This window comes from Buteo buteo, chromosome 5 (genome assembly GCF_964188355.1).
Source record: "Buteo buteo chromosome 5, bButBut1.hap1.1, whole genome shotgun sequence".
NCBI lineage: Eukaryota > Metazoa > Chordata > Aves > Accipitriformes > Accipitridae > Buteo > Buteo buteo.
The window spans coordinates 15,753,564-15,767,625 of record NC_134175.1 but is presented as its reverse complement, the minus strand read 5'-3'; the positions used below and the strand labels follow the sequence as shown (position 1 = coordinate 15,767,625).

General features: G+C 44.0%; 1 protein-coding gene across 5 annotated transcripts in view; it reads left to right on the top strand.

Annotated features, from left to right (window-relative positions):
* CPS1 (carbamoyl-phosphate synthase 1) overlaps positions 1 to 14,062 on the top strand; it is a 126,971-nt gene that overhangs the window by 367 nt on the left and 112,542 nt on the right. For all 5 annotated transcript variants that reach the window (XM_075027927.1, XM_075027928.1, XM_075027926.1 and 2 more), the window contains exon 2: positions 1,732 to 2,427. The gene's annotated coding sequence lies outside the window, so the exon portion shown is untranslated. The remainder of the gene's footprint in view (positions 1 to 1,731; positions 2,428 to 14,062) is intronic.

Sequence of the window (14,062 nt, the reverse complement as noted above, 5' to 3'; positions counted from 1 at the left end):
GGATTTAGGGAGTCCTGTGGGGTTTAGGGTCCCAATGCAGCTGACTCTGTGGGGTTTAGGGGCTTTTTTTTTTTTTTTTCCCCCTGATCCCGTGTTATTTAGAGGGTCCTGTTGGGCTTAGGGGCCCACTGCAACTGGCTCTGGGGGGTTTAGGAGCCCTGTAGGGTTTGAGGTCCCCTGGCATCTGACCCTGTGGGGTTTAGGGAGCCCTGTGGGGTTTAAGGCCCCTTGCAGCTGGCTCTGTGTGTTTTAGGGAGCCCTGTGGGGTTTAGGGCCCATTGCAGCTGGCTCCGTGGAGTTTAGGGGCACTGTGGGGTTTAGGGATCCCATGTGGCTGGCTCTGTGGGGTTTAGGAGCCCTGTGCAGTTTGGTGCAGCTGGCCCTATGGGATTTGAAGGCCCCATGGGGTCTGGGGCCCCTTGCAGCTGGCTCTGGGGATTTTGAGGTCTTGTGGGGATGGGCACCAAGCAGTTGGCCCTGTGGGGCTGGTGGCCCTGTGGGTGTGGTGTCCAGCTGGTGCAGGTGGTGGCAGAGGGTCAGTCCAAAGAGCACGTGTTGATTCCTGCTCCCTTCCAGCAACTGTAGTTGCTCACTCTGATTGGGGCCAGGCCTGGATGAGGGACAGGGGTTCTTCCTCGCTGTCCTCTGCTGAGCTGCTGCATCTCACCCGTGCTGGCTGAGCCATGTCTTCCTCATGAATGTAGGGTAGGTCCCTACAACTCATAGGTCTGAGTGGTGCTTTTCATCCCAAATGCCATGTAGCTGTGATGCTCTGGGGTTCTTGCTGCAGTTGTCCTGTGGTGGTGTGCCCCTGGGCAGCCAGCAATGTACAGCGTGCCTTTGACTATGGGGTAGCATTCATTGGGCTAAGTTGTCCTTGTGTGCTGTATTTCTGAATCCAGACCTTGCTGCCTTTTTGCCTGGTGTAACATTATGCCTGGCTCCCCTTTTTCCGCACCTGCAGGCCTGAGATGGGTTGTGACAGCCCTGCTGAAGTGCACGACAGGCAGCTTTGGAGCTCCCCAGCACTTCTAGCTCTGTGTTTCTCTCGGGGAAGTGGAAATGAATGTGGCTGAGCTTGAAGCTTTTGGTGGCTTGTAAAGGTCTAAGTGCAGTGGCACTGCCCCTTGTAGGAGCTGAATCCATCTGAGTGGGTTTAGGGGAAACAGCTGCTCTAAGAATTTACCTTTTGGTGGTGATTGAGAACACCCATGGGAATACATTAGGTCTCTGCATTCATGCTTGGGACAATTGTATTATATAAAACAGTCTGGTTTTCTCTCCATGTGTCCATTCTTTATTACAATCTGTAAAATCACAGCTCAAAGAAAAGAAAAAAAGTTATTGCCGGAGATGGTGAGAAACAAGCAGAAAAGAGGGAATCCCATTTATGTTCACTTCCAGTTCCTTTTTCACTCAGCTGTTCCTTGCTTAGTGAATTTCAATCATGTCAACATTACCTTGCATTCAAAGCACAGAGATGGACTGTGCAGCTTTAGTATTCAGAGAGGCAGCTCTAGCATCAGCAAAAGTAACATAGGGTCTTCTGCTTCTGGCCAAATTCACAGCCCTGTATTATGGTCTTCCCTTTGATCTGCAGGGCAAAACAATATTCACTGCCCTCCTTCCCCCAGGCACAGTTCACTATTAACTTCCAGCATAAGGCACACCATTTCAGTTTCAGAGTCTTTATTTTGTCTTTGATTCATCCCATATTTTTTTTTTCCCCAGATCACTTAAAGACAAAGATGCTTCTCCCAGATTATCCTGCCTGTTCTCCTCACCCACCCAGCCAAGGAGTTATGTTTCAGTATGTTATTTTCTAAATGGTTGTGGTCACTTAGGCTTCAGTGGATCTAGTGCTGCCCAGGATAAATCCAGAGTATCTCACGTGTAGGGGTCAATTATATGGAACTTAATTACTGGGCCTGAAAGTAGCTCATGGTCGCAAGAGCATTCCAGATGCCTTTAGAAGGCCTTGAACAGAATAAACAAGAAGACAGAAAAAGAAAGATCCCAGTTAGAAAAACACAGGTGCGCATTCCACGATAAAGGGAACTTGGCACAAACAACCTCAATTTGGCAGTTTATCTTGACCAATTAGACTGAGACAAGTTTCGCATGTTTTAGTTGATATAGCCAATTATGTCCTATGTTTATGCACGTGTACAGAGTTAGTATAACCAACTATATCTTATGTTTATGCGCATGTACAGTGTCGATATAACCAATCATATTTTATGCTTGTGCGCGTGGACACTAAATGCTTGCATGCAGCAGCCAATCAAAGCTTCATAGGAACTTAGAGAACTGTATAACAATGATCAGCTAGGCTCAATAAACTGGCAACTTTGATCATCATATTGGTGTCCTGTCATCTGTCCCTGCATGGAATTTCGCAACATATGGTGACCCCAACGTGATCTGGTAAGGAACAAGAGGGGAATGCTAACGACTGAAAAGGCGGGGGAGATAGCCGCGGATGCGGTGGGCTTAAAAGAAAGCGCTGGGCTGCTCGAGAGAGGCAGGAATCGTAAGCTTATGTGATAAAAGGCGGCATGGGTATCGCAGCATCTGCGAAGGAAAAGGCAGCCGTAAAGACATTTATGAGGCTGGTTGAAAAAACAGAGACAGCTATTAAAAAGGACTCACCCCTAAAGGAGGTGAGCGGTCGGGGGAGGAGATGGGGGTCTACGCTTTCCAAAGAAGAAGAAGCAGTAGTTAAGCTCCTCCAACATATACTCTCAGAGAGAGGCAAAAAATATTGTAAAGCTTGTTTAAAGTGGCTTCTACAATGGAGCAAGGACAGAAACCTTTTAATTAGTGTGGGTACAGCTTTTGAGCTTAGTACCTGGGAAGCTATCAGAACCTCCCTGTGGGATGAAATTAGTGACGGGTCTAAAGAAGCTAAAGGTCTTGCAACTTTATGGAAATTAATTAAGACAACTCTGCAAGAAATGAAAGCAGATCGTAAAGCGTCTGTGTCTACTTTTGCTGCTCTCTCTCCAACCGCAAGCGAAGGGGAAAAGCAGGGAGAAAAACATAATGCAGCGAGAGAGACTTTTTGGAGCTTGTCCGCCTGCTCCTGTGCCCTTGATTTCTGCTCCACTCCCTGGGACTGCCGATATTAATCAGCCATCTGACAGTCCCCAAGCCTCCCTAACTGTACGCTTAAAGGAAACCCTACAGAATCAGGAAGCAAGTAAAAATCCACCTATGAGAAAACAGCCCCCAGATACCACCATTCAACATGAACAAATTATACCTAGCATATACCCTGATTCAAATAATGCAAACGAAGATTTGGCTACTATAATACAAGAACAAGAGAAAGCAAAAATACATGCTGAAGCTCATGCTGCAGCACTCGCTGTAGCATTACGACCAATGGTGCAACAGGGAAAAGGAGACCACGGTCCACACAAAGGCCCTTTAATGTGTTATCAGTGTGGTCAACCGGGGCATTTGAAACATACATGACGGACAAAACCTTGTTGGAGACCTACAGTGGATTCGACCTTATTGTGGTATTACAAATACAGACTTACAGCCGCTGCTGGATTTATTGCGGGGCAACTAGAGCTTAACTTCTACAAGACAACTAAGTGCACCGGGACGGCAAGCCGTGGCAGCAATTGGACAAAAAATCACATCATCCATGTCTGGCAGATATGTTCCTGATTTACCCATAAATTTGAAACCTTATGCTGAGATTGATATGGAACACACTGACTGTAGTAAGCAGCATGACAGTGACACCAGTGATTGATCCACATCGTTTAATGCCATGGGACAGTAAGAATGTTTGGGTGTCACTAGCTAAAGCTGTTAAACCTCTTTTTGTGTGTCATTGGCATTACCTGAACAGTCTTTTATTCTTATGTATTTTATTAGGTATAATGTAATGTGTGTGGACACATATTTAGCTAATGATCACAAGAGCATTCCAGATGCCTTTAGAAGGCCTTGAACAGAATAAACAAGAAGACAGAAAAAGAAAGATCCCAGTTAGAAAAACACAGGTGCGCATTCCACGATAAAGGGAACTTGGCACAAACAACCTCAATTTGGCAGTTTATCTTGACCAATTAGACTGAGACAAGTTTTGCATGTTTTAGTTGATATAGCCAATTACGTCCTATGTTTATGCACGTGTACAGAGTTAGTATAACCAACTATATCTTATGTTTATGCGCATGTACAGTGTCGATATAACCAATCATATTTTATGCTTGTGCATGTGGACACTAAATGCTTGCATGCAGCAGCCAATCAAAGCTTCATAGGAACTTAGAGAACTGTATAACAATGATTAGCTAGGCTCAATAAACTGGCAACTTTGATGATCATATTGGTGTCCTGTCGTCCATCCCTGCATGGAATTTTGCAACACTCATGTGGCTGTCACCTGGAGCTCAAGCGACTCATGATTCATCCTTAGTAACCTGCCCATGCAGAATGGGGAATGAAAGAAGGAAATTAGCGTGAGAGGGAAGCTGCTCCTGTGTTCTCATTGCAATCCCAGTCACTTTGGGGTGTTTGGGTGTGGACACATTTAGCTAATGGTCACAAGAGCATTTCAGATGCCTTTAGAAGGCCTTGAACAGAATAAACAAAGAAGACAAAAAAAAGTAAGATGCCAATTAGAAGAACACAGGTGCGCATTCCACAATAAAGGGAACTTGGCACAAAGAACCTCAATTCAGCAGTTTATCTTGACCAATTAGACTGAGACGTTTCGCATGTTTTAGTTGGTATAACCAATTATGTCCTATGTTTATGCACGTGTACAGTGTTAATATAACCAATCATTAAGTGTAACTAGGCGAGTGGACAGCGCGTGAATAATGTGTGTAACCAATAGTAAAATAGCTAAACACATGTACGGATGTAACCAATGTATAAAAATGATGTCTGATGCTGTAGTAAAGGATCTTCAACTATGATCATATTGATCTGTCATTGAGTCCATGATTATGCTCCCGCATTTGGGGGTGGAGAGCTTGTTTACTTTGAAAAGGGTCATGCTGGATTCACTGAAAAAAAAGGAAAAGGTGATTAAAGCAAATCTGTTCAGAACATATCCAGAGACAAATTTTGTGTGGAAGCAGCTATCAGAGTAGAGAGAAAATGGTGAGAAAACAGGCTCCAGTAGCCTTCCTGGCAGTCCCATCACACCCCTAGAAAACTGTGTTTCTGAAGTGACTCGCAATCAGTGGTTGAAAAGACATCCCCAAATCTTTCTACCTGTGATAAAAGAACAGTGCGTAATATTTTCTGCTCCACAGCATTGTCTAAAAAACAAATCCTTACCAAATTTTAGCAGCATAGGGATCCTGCCTGTTGGTGGTCCTCGCTGATCTTGTAGCATGTCTGTGGGTCCTGTAGTTACATGGATAAAATTGATGTTTCACAGTCCTCCCTGAAGAAAACCTCAGGACACCTGGGTGTCCCCTCCCTCCTCATTCCAGTGAGGATGTGAATCCGAAATCTCTGCCAGATGTTACAGCTGCCTACGGACTACCTGGCGTCCTGCCTGAGGACTTACTGAAACACCTCCTACCTGAGAGGAGATGCCTCCTCCTGGGGTCACCGTCCTTCACTGACTGTAGGCATCCATCAGTTCTTTAATCTCACCTACTGCTAATCTCCAGTCAGCAGGTGCCCAGGTTGGGCAGTGTAGACGTGGACTTGCAAGTGGCCTTTCCAAAATGGCGGTGTGGCATCTACCCCTCTCCATAACCTTCTCTCAGGGTTGAATCGACCTCAGAAAGTGGCCTCCATGCTGTGGACCAGATGGGCTTGGCATGGTAATCCATAATAAATGTGAGGGTTGCTTGTTCTGCCTTTGTGACTGTGTGCTGTATGTCAGGGAGTGCAGTGAGCAAGGGTAAGATGTCCTTCATAGCCTTGTCAGATAGAAAAGGGGATTTGGGAGGCTGTTGTGGAAGAGCTTCACAGAGCATGGTCATCCTCACTGTGTGTGAGAATGCCCTGGAAAACTGTACAGGCAAAGCACTTGAATGGTGGGAGAGGTTTCACCTGCTGAAAAATTGCCCCAGGGATGTCTCAGCGCATTCACAGAATTACTGCAATACAAAATTTTGTGGACAGTTGAAAGATGTGATCCAAGTTGTGGCATTTATCTCTCTGTCTCTGCTTTGTTTTATTCCTTTTTTGTGTTGGCTTCTTTGTGTTCAAGCTTCAGAAAGTACAGAGTAAAAGTGAGAAGCTTCCCAGCTGATTTATTAGCCTCTCTTACATATTATTTATTCAGCAGCAGCATGGCTAAAGATACTACATATTCAGGATTGTTGTCCAAAGTGTCCTAAGACACGTGAAAGATCAAAGTCAAAGATGGCCTTTTCCTCTTTTAAAATAACAATTTTGAATATCGGACGTTGTTTCAGCTGTAAGGCTATATATAAAACAGTGATAATTCTAGAAACTTTGCTGTTTTTTAATTTTAGAGCCGTGGCTCACTGTTATTTGATCTCAGCAAAAACTCAAACCTATATTAAGAGATTGAAGATCTTAGTGCTAAGTAGACTTCTCTTTGGAAGGTAAAGCAAGTGTTATATCTTGGCATTATGGTGGTAAAATTTTTATTTTAGAAGAATATCCAGAAGAGGGGAAAAGCATCTTATTTTATTGGATTCTTTTTTTCCAGTTTGCAGTAAGCATGACTGCAGATGGCATTGATTGTTTTTCTTTTAGCAGCTTCTGTGAAGCGATCAAAGCCTGAGTATTCATCACAGAAGCTGACATAAGCTAGCTGATTATATTGCCAGTATATCTAGGGCACAACTCACCTATAGCCTGCCTGCATTTATTGTGGCCAGTTGTTAAGCTAAGTATTCAGTAAAAACCAGTCCTGACTCTATATACACATACAGTAGTAGGTTTTGAGCTAGCAATTCCCATTCAGATCCCAGAGATGTAGTAGGTGGTTCTGTGAAAACACCAGCTCACTAGCAAGCAAAAGTCAGTCAATTGTTACTAGGAAGGGAAAGGAGCACAAAACTAAGAACGCTGTTATATGTGTCCATGGCTCACCTGCATCTCAGATACCATGTTTAGTTCTGATCTCATCTCAAACAGGATAGCAGAACTAGAAGGGGTACAAGTTATAGAACTAATCAGGCCAAAAAAAAAGCTCATCAGCTGTGTGGAATGGCTTACGTGCAAGGACTAACTAGCTAGGCTAGAAAAGAAACATCTAAAGAGGGCTGTAGTAGATGTCTGAAGTCTTCAACAGAGTCACAAATGTGAATAGGGGAAGGTAACACACTGGCTTTCACAGCTGGCAGGCATCAACTGAAATGACTGGAGCAGCATTCAAAGGTGAAGGACATAATTCATATAGTTAAGCTATGTCAAGTTGTCAAGTCAAAAGACACCACTGTTCTTGTGCATGGCAGGTGCCTAAACCACCAACTTCTGGGAGCTGCCAGACTGTGTTAGGTGATGTTGCTGCATGTGTTTGCTAGTATACTGCCTCAGCATCAGACATGAAAGGTAGTATTGGAGAATTACATCTGAGCTGGTGTGCCTTATACTATGTGTTTATATTTTGCTTTATGACATGTTAGCCTAGGTAGAGCAGTTAATAGCCTAACAGTTTTGTAATGATCTGTCTCCATGTCGGCAGCAGCTGCATCCCCCTTAACCTACCCACATATCCCTAGTTGCACTGTAGCTGCAACTTGTGTTGCTGTGGCTTTACCCTGCTCTTTTGGGGCTCAGCCACTAGATGCCCCTCTCTCACCAGCAAGAAGCTGGAGATCTGCTCTGCCTGACACACACTGCTCAGTGCGGGGTGTGTGTCTCTTTCCTGTTTTGAGTAATGAGCAGAGATCAGTGGTTCTGTGCATCAGTTCAGAACTCTTTGGAGGTACGCACGTAGCAATCCTCTGTGACATTTTGCCATTTTTGTCCTCTTAGTGGACCATAAGATATTGACCCCCCAATGCAATGGGAATCCATCCTTTCTTAGCAAATGAGAGAGGTTGGAGAGCAGACCTGATTGAGAAGGTGAGGTCAGTAAGGGCTATGTGTGGGCAGGAGCAAAGACAATTAGACAGAAAACTGCTGAGAGCTGGATGAAGCACTCTGTTTTGGTGATGAGGTCATCTGGAAGACAGTAGGGTTTGTTGAAGCTTTGATACACTTTGATCCCTGGTCAGGACTGACATCAAGTCAGATTTCTTTTGCTTTGCTGTAATGACTAAAGTAGTTCTGCGTAGGGCACTTGCATCCTTAATGCTGTCTTTAAAGTTCAGTGTGAGGATTGGACGTGATTGCCAATGAAAACATGATGTGGGTATGGCTGGTTGCTCACCCTGCCTCTGTATTTGACGTCTGCCCCTGCGTTCACCTTTGCACGTCTACAGGATGAGCAGTGCACAAGCATGACTGTTGACTTGTTTGCTTAGCTGTGTGAACAGTTTGGGGTGGTGGTGACCAGGGTTTTTGTGACACTGAGCAATAAAATTAGGCTTCACAGGTGAGCTAAGGACTCTGAGGGGCACTGAAAGGACCCTTTTGTTTCATTTGGTACCATATGAAGGTACCTTTTACCTCTTCCTTACCATGGAATCTGCTATTGCTCAGAGCATGCAAATGGTTTTTTTTGAAACTGTTGGGTGTCATGTTTTTAAAGGACCTTCAATCTCAAGTGTCTATGCATTGGCAATTGGGTCACCCAGGCAGCATTGCAAGGTCTGTTCTGATCCAGAAATGCTTTGGCACCTGTGCCAGTATCTTGATACTCACTCTGCGCGTCCAGCTGGTCAGTAAATATATGCTGTCAGGTCCCAGGTTTGCTGTTCTGGTAAGTTTCAGGTATCTGCTGTTTCTCAGAGCAGCCGTCACTCTCTGCAGCTCTCTGAAGATCACTCTTTCTGGATTCTCCATCGAGATCATTCACCTTGATTCCTGTCCCCTGCTAGGTTTGTTGCTGACTGACGTGTTTCTGTGGCTCTTGCCATCACTGGAAAGGGAGGTGATGGATCGCTCTAAGGACGACTTCACAGCTTCTCGTCTCCTTCATGGAAACCGAGTAGAGATCAGTCCATTTCATGAATGCTGTGGCCAGCATTTTCAGACTTTAGATTCAAAAGGGAAGGCTAGTGAGGAAGGAGAGATTCCCATTGTGACGCAAAGCAAGTCAGAGTAGGTAGTGCGCAGTCTCCTACTGCTTGGAGATTGGCTGTGATAAAGGCTCAATTTCAGCCCAAAATGTTTCCTTGCAAAGAAGTCTTCCCGTAGCTCACAGATCCTCTTACAACCACATTTCTCTCCTGCAGGTAGAGTCAGTGAATCACACACCTACAAGAGACAGGTATTCATTAGCATCACCTAACATAGTGCCTATGCTAGTAATAGCAGTAATTAACAGTGTCAGTACACAGAAGCCCTGAGACAGCTTCTAAATAAACTACTTTAAATCCTGCCCCTATAAATGCGTAATGCCACTTAATCAACTGAATTTTCTATAGACTTTTGTCACCTATTGAGTACTGCAGAGGCTAATAAGCTGTGAAATTTTGTTGAACTCCTTTTCTCATGGGTCAGATGTTCAAAACGGCTATTTGCAAAGACTTCCAGTGTCTGGTACACCCCAAATGCAGCTGGGTGCTTCCTGGAGTTACCTGAATGTAGAGAATGGAGGTGGTCATATCATCCTTTCTGACACATGTTTAATTGTGTTGACAGTTATGTGACTGAACAGGGACTGAAGCATTAATCAGTCATTAACATAAGCATGCTAGAAAGAGTGGTAAAGAATCTTTGTAGCTGGTGGGTGTCTCAACAGGCAGGTGCAGTGACGCTCCTCTTCCTCAGCTGTGGTGCTGGGTTTGGTGCTGCTGTGTGGAGCCCAGAGGTTTATGCATAGCACAAAAAAGAAATTAGATCAACAGGGCTTTTCCCAGCACACAGATCTCCTGAGGCTGGACCTCATTGTCCCCAGAGAAAGATCTGCCCCTGAGTAAAACACTACAGAAGCTCAGGCTTGGACGTGCACCTCAACTTAGAGAAAGCTATTTCATGTCCCATAAGTCTGCATGCTTTTTTCTTTTTTTTGTTTAAAAAAAGCAAGCTGCTGTGCTGAGGCTTTCGGAGGGACGACTCATCCCAGCTGGCACAGGGCCAGCACAGCTGGCTGTCACTCAGCCACAAGCCATGCTAGCAGTGCCAGGAGCCAGCGCCACGCTTTCTTCTCCAGAGAGTGACGTCTCTTGATGAGTCGCTGCCTGGAACGCAGGAACAGAGCTTGCTGTGTGCCAGAGAGTTTCTTGCTCTCCTTGTCTTTTATGTGTTTTGCCATGTTTTTGTTTTCAGAAGGGCTTTTTAAAACTTAGCCATTAAGGGTTGAAAATATTTTGCCAATTCATAATGTTGCTCAAAGCAAAGGGGCAGTTTACTCGCTATATTCTCAACCTCTTGGCTTCCCACCTTGCAAGGTTACTGGTTCATTTCAGTTTGCTTTCTTGTGACTTGCCTTATGATGCAGATGAAAGGAAAAGAAATTAATTGCTCAGATTATAGGTGTACATATTATACAGAAGATATTCCTCCTCCAGGATTTTCTAATTTTCCCTTTGAAGGAGTTTTCAAAACCACGTACAATGCAGACAAGAAGAACCTTGGTGCACAAAATGGGAGCCTTCTCAAAGAAGGTTCTTGGATTTAGGGTGGTGCAGATGTTTGGCACTTAAAATGTCTGCCCCACTCTGCAGATTATCATGCGCTCACTTGGCTAGATTAGTTGATAGTGTTTCCAGTTTGAATGACTAAAGATACATTGACATGGCCTTTGCAAGCAGGCCTGTCCAAGAGACAGGAGAAAAAACAAGTGTGAAAACAGACTTTCCTTCCTTTGGTCAGGCAGCAGTGCTGTGCTTAAGCCATGAAGTTCATGAGCTTGTATTGTGGGCTTGTCTTGTGCTGAATGGGATATGAATGGAGGAAACGCAGCCACAGGTTTGTCTGTGAAGGACTGTGTAGCTTACACTAAATGACACAGATGTGGCTCTAGTGCCTATGTATTCTTCAGCTTTGGAGCAATATGATGGAAGTGTCCCAATGTGTATTATTTTAGACATGTAGAGGGTGGGAAAAGGGTGTGCATAGCACCACAGCGTTTCCAGTGTGGTGAGTTTGAAAGCTGATGACTGTCAAAACAAAGAATTTCTCATTCCTTATTTTGCTTCAAATATTTTTAGTTATTATTTATTTGCCCTTTGGAGAAGCCTAAAAAGAGTTGCATTGTGACTTTTCCAGGGGGACGCAAGTGATGAAAGGATGAAATTCATCTTGGTTTCCCTCTTGATCATTTGCAAATTTGGAGAGAGTATATGTTAGCTGATGGGCATGATGGATAGAAATGCTGTTAGAGACCTTTACTAGAGAATGCTGTGGCTAATGTTATCAAAATGGGTGCCGTCCCAAGAGAAGTAACATAGTAGCTTGAAACAGAGATTTATCATGTCTTTAGTTGCATCTCATGGAATCCAATTTCCTGGAAAAAAGGCAGAATTGGCAACAGAAGGCTGTCTAAATTACCCTAACTGCAGCTATATTCATAGCTGATGCTGGGCTTGTGCTTAAACACAGGTCTCCATATTTCTTCCAAAGTCTTCTGCATTTTTTTCCTCTGGGTTCTTACAAATGAAGCAGCAGCAGTTCCTGCCTCTCCCACCCAGTTATTGAATCTCCTTGTACCTATGAAATTACAGTCCATCTGTTATAGGAAGCTGATGAGAGGATGGTGGTAAACAGAAAACTGGTAGCATTCACAGCATACCAGCACTGCTGTTCTACCTGCTGGATTGCACAGGTAAATGTATTAGGGTCAAAGCTCTGATGAAAGGAGTGTGTTTTGCCAAGCTGAGGTGTTGTGGTAAGGATCAGGAGAGGAAGAGGGCTAGGGCAAAGCCAGAAATTTGTATTGGTGAAGGTTTTGAGCTTCATGTGAATCAGCAGAAAAAAAAGTTTGAGTCTTTTCCAAAGTCATGGCTTGAGACCAATATCTTCTGCTGCTGATGCTGGAAATCAGACCCATGCTGGCCAAAATGAGATCCTGAATTATTCAAAGCACAGTCCTGAGTGTGCCACAGCTGCAGAGGGATTGCTAGGGGCAGAAGGGAAGGAGAGAGACAACTAGGTTTTCTGGAAAGGTTAAATGTGATTTCAGGAGTGCATGACTGGCAGATTCCCTGACTGGAACAGGAAGGAGGTAACACGTAAAGCGCTGTTTTGCGGATGATGTCCTTGTCCTACCAGCTGATACAGTCTTTCCACTATATTATTGCTAAATACTCTGTGCTTAGTTCAAATGGTGCTTTTTGTTTCTGTGACTCCTTGGTGCTCAGAGGCAGACTGTGTGAGGCTTAGACAGCAGCAAGTTGTATCCCGGTTATTTGTGACCCTTCTGCATTGCTTGAAGCACTGCTGAATTCTTCCTTTATAAAGCTGTCTCTTGATAAGCTTTCTCATCCCTAGGATTCTGGTCTCTTTTTTTCTGCACCAGATATGCTGTGACACTTCAGATGCTAATTCTTCAAATAGTCAACTCCTCCCTTGCTTCAGTTTTCATGTATCAGCTTTGGTTGTCCTGTTCTGTCGTCTGAGAGACTCCTGTGCAATAAGGGATGCATCTGATTTCTGGACAGCTGTCTGAGATAGAGCTTACGCTTGTAAGAAGCCTGTGTTACAGAGGTGGAGGCAGTAATATGCAGTTGTTCCATATTTGAACAACCCTGGAGTAGGCTTGAACCAGAGTTTCACAGAAAACATGTTAGCTTACCATGGATGATAACAGCCAATGATCCTGCATGCCTCACTCTGTGGATACCTGCTATTTAAGTACTCCTGATTCTGAGAGCTCTGTATTTTTCAAGCCTGATTTCCTCCTCAAGTCAGAAATGACAAAGTGAAGTTCTTCTTGACCATGTGGCCTAAATAAGCCAACTCATCTTTGCTGTGATCTCCAAAGCACACGCTGTTGTTTAGACCTCTGTGATCAGAGTAACAAAATGAAACCTTTCCAGTTGTATTTAGCTCTTGTGCATTTTATCAGGTTAATACAGTTCTTTGGACTGGATGTAGTAGTTTATGATCGCTTTATTTCTAATGGCTTGTGGCATGATGGAATCCAGAGGAAGTGGAAATAAATGAATTGATTTTGTTTTATTTATGGCAGTGGTTAAAGATGGAAAACTGAGTATTTAAATTTCTTTTATCAGTACAGGAAAGTCAATAAACTACCTTTGTACCATTCTCCTTTACAATTTGATTGCTCCTTTTACTAAAAAAATCTGATAATATTGTAACCACATCTGTTCATGAAGTTAACTATCTGACCACTAAAGCCTGTGTTTAGAGGTCTTAGTTGACTTAGGCCTCAGCTTTGGCTCGTGGGGCTAAGCCAAGCACATCCGTAGATGTGGGTGTTTTTGTTTTTTTCTGATGGTACCATACCATGTTGACACTGTCCTGAATGTGGCTGTGCAAGGAACTTGATACCAGCCAGTTCAGAGGGCTGCTGGAGGAGCATTAACCAGACAGGCCTTTTTGGTGTCTTCAGCTCTGTGGTTAGTTACTGTGCTCTTGTTGGGGGAGGTCTGTATACTTAGAGGAAAAAGGAAAAGCATCTTGTGTTACCTTGGCCTTATCATCGTGAACTGGGGCTCCCTAGTTTTCCTCAGTGGTCATCTGCTTTGTCTTTTCCTAAGCTGAATGAGACAAAATGGTTCAGTATTTGAAATCCTGCCTTCTTCAAATGAACAAAGAACTAGGTCCCTGCTGCCTTTGGATATATAGTGATTTCTTCCCATGGGTTGGTTAATTTAAACCCTGCTGAACATTGGTGGGTGTCAGAGTGAAATGAGTGACGAGGACATTACAATACAGAGTATCTTCAGGGAAAGGGCAGCCTAACTGCACCCAAAGCCTATAGCACTGGTCCCACTCACAGGTCTGCCAGGGTTGTGTGTCCTCTTTTAAGGTTTTAAGGTGTACAATAAAAGCCGTTGCTCAAAAGTGTAGACTCTTTTTA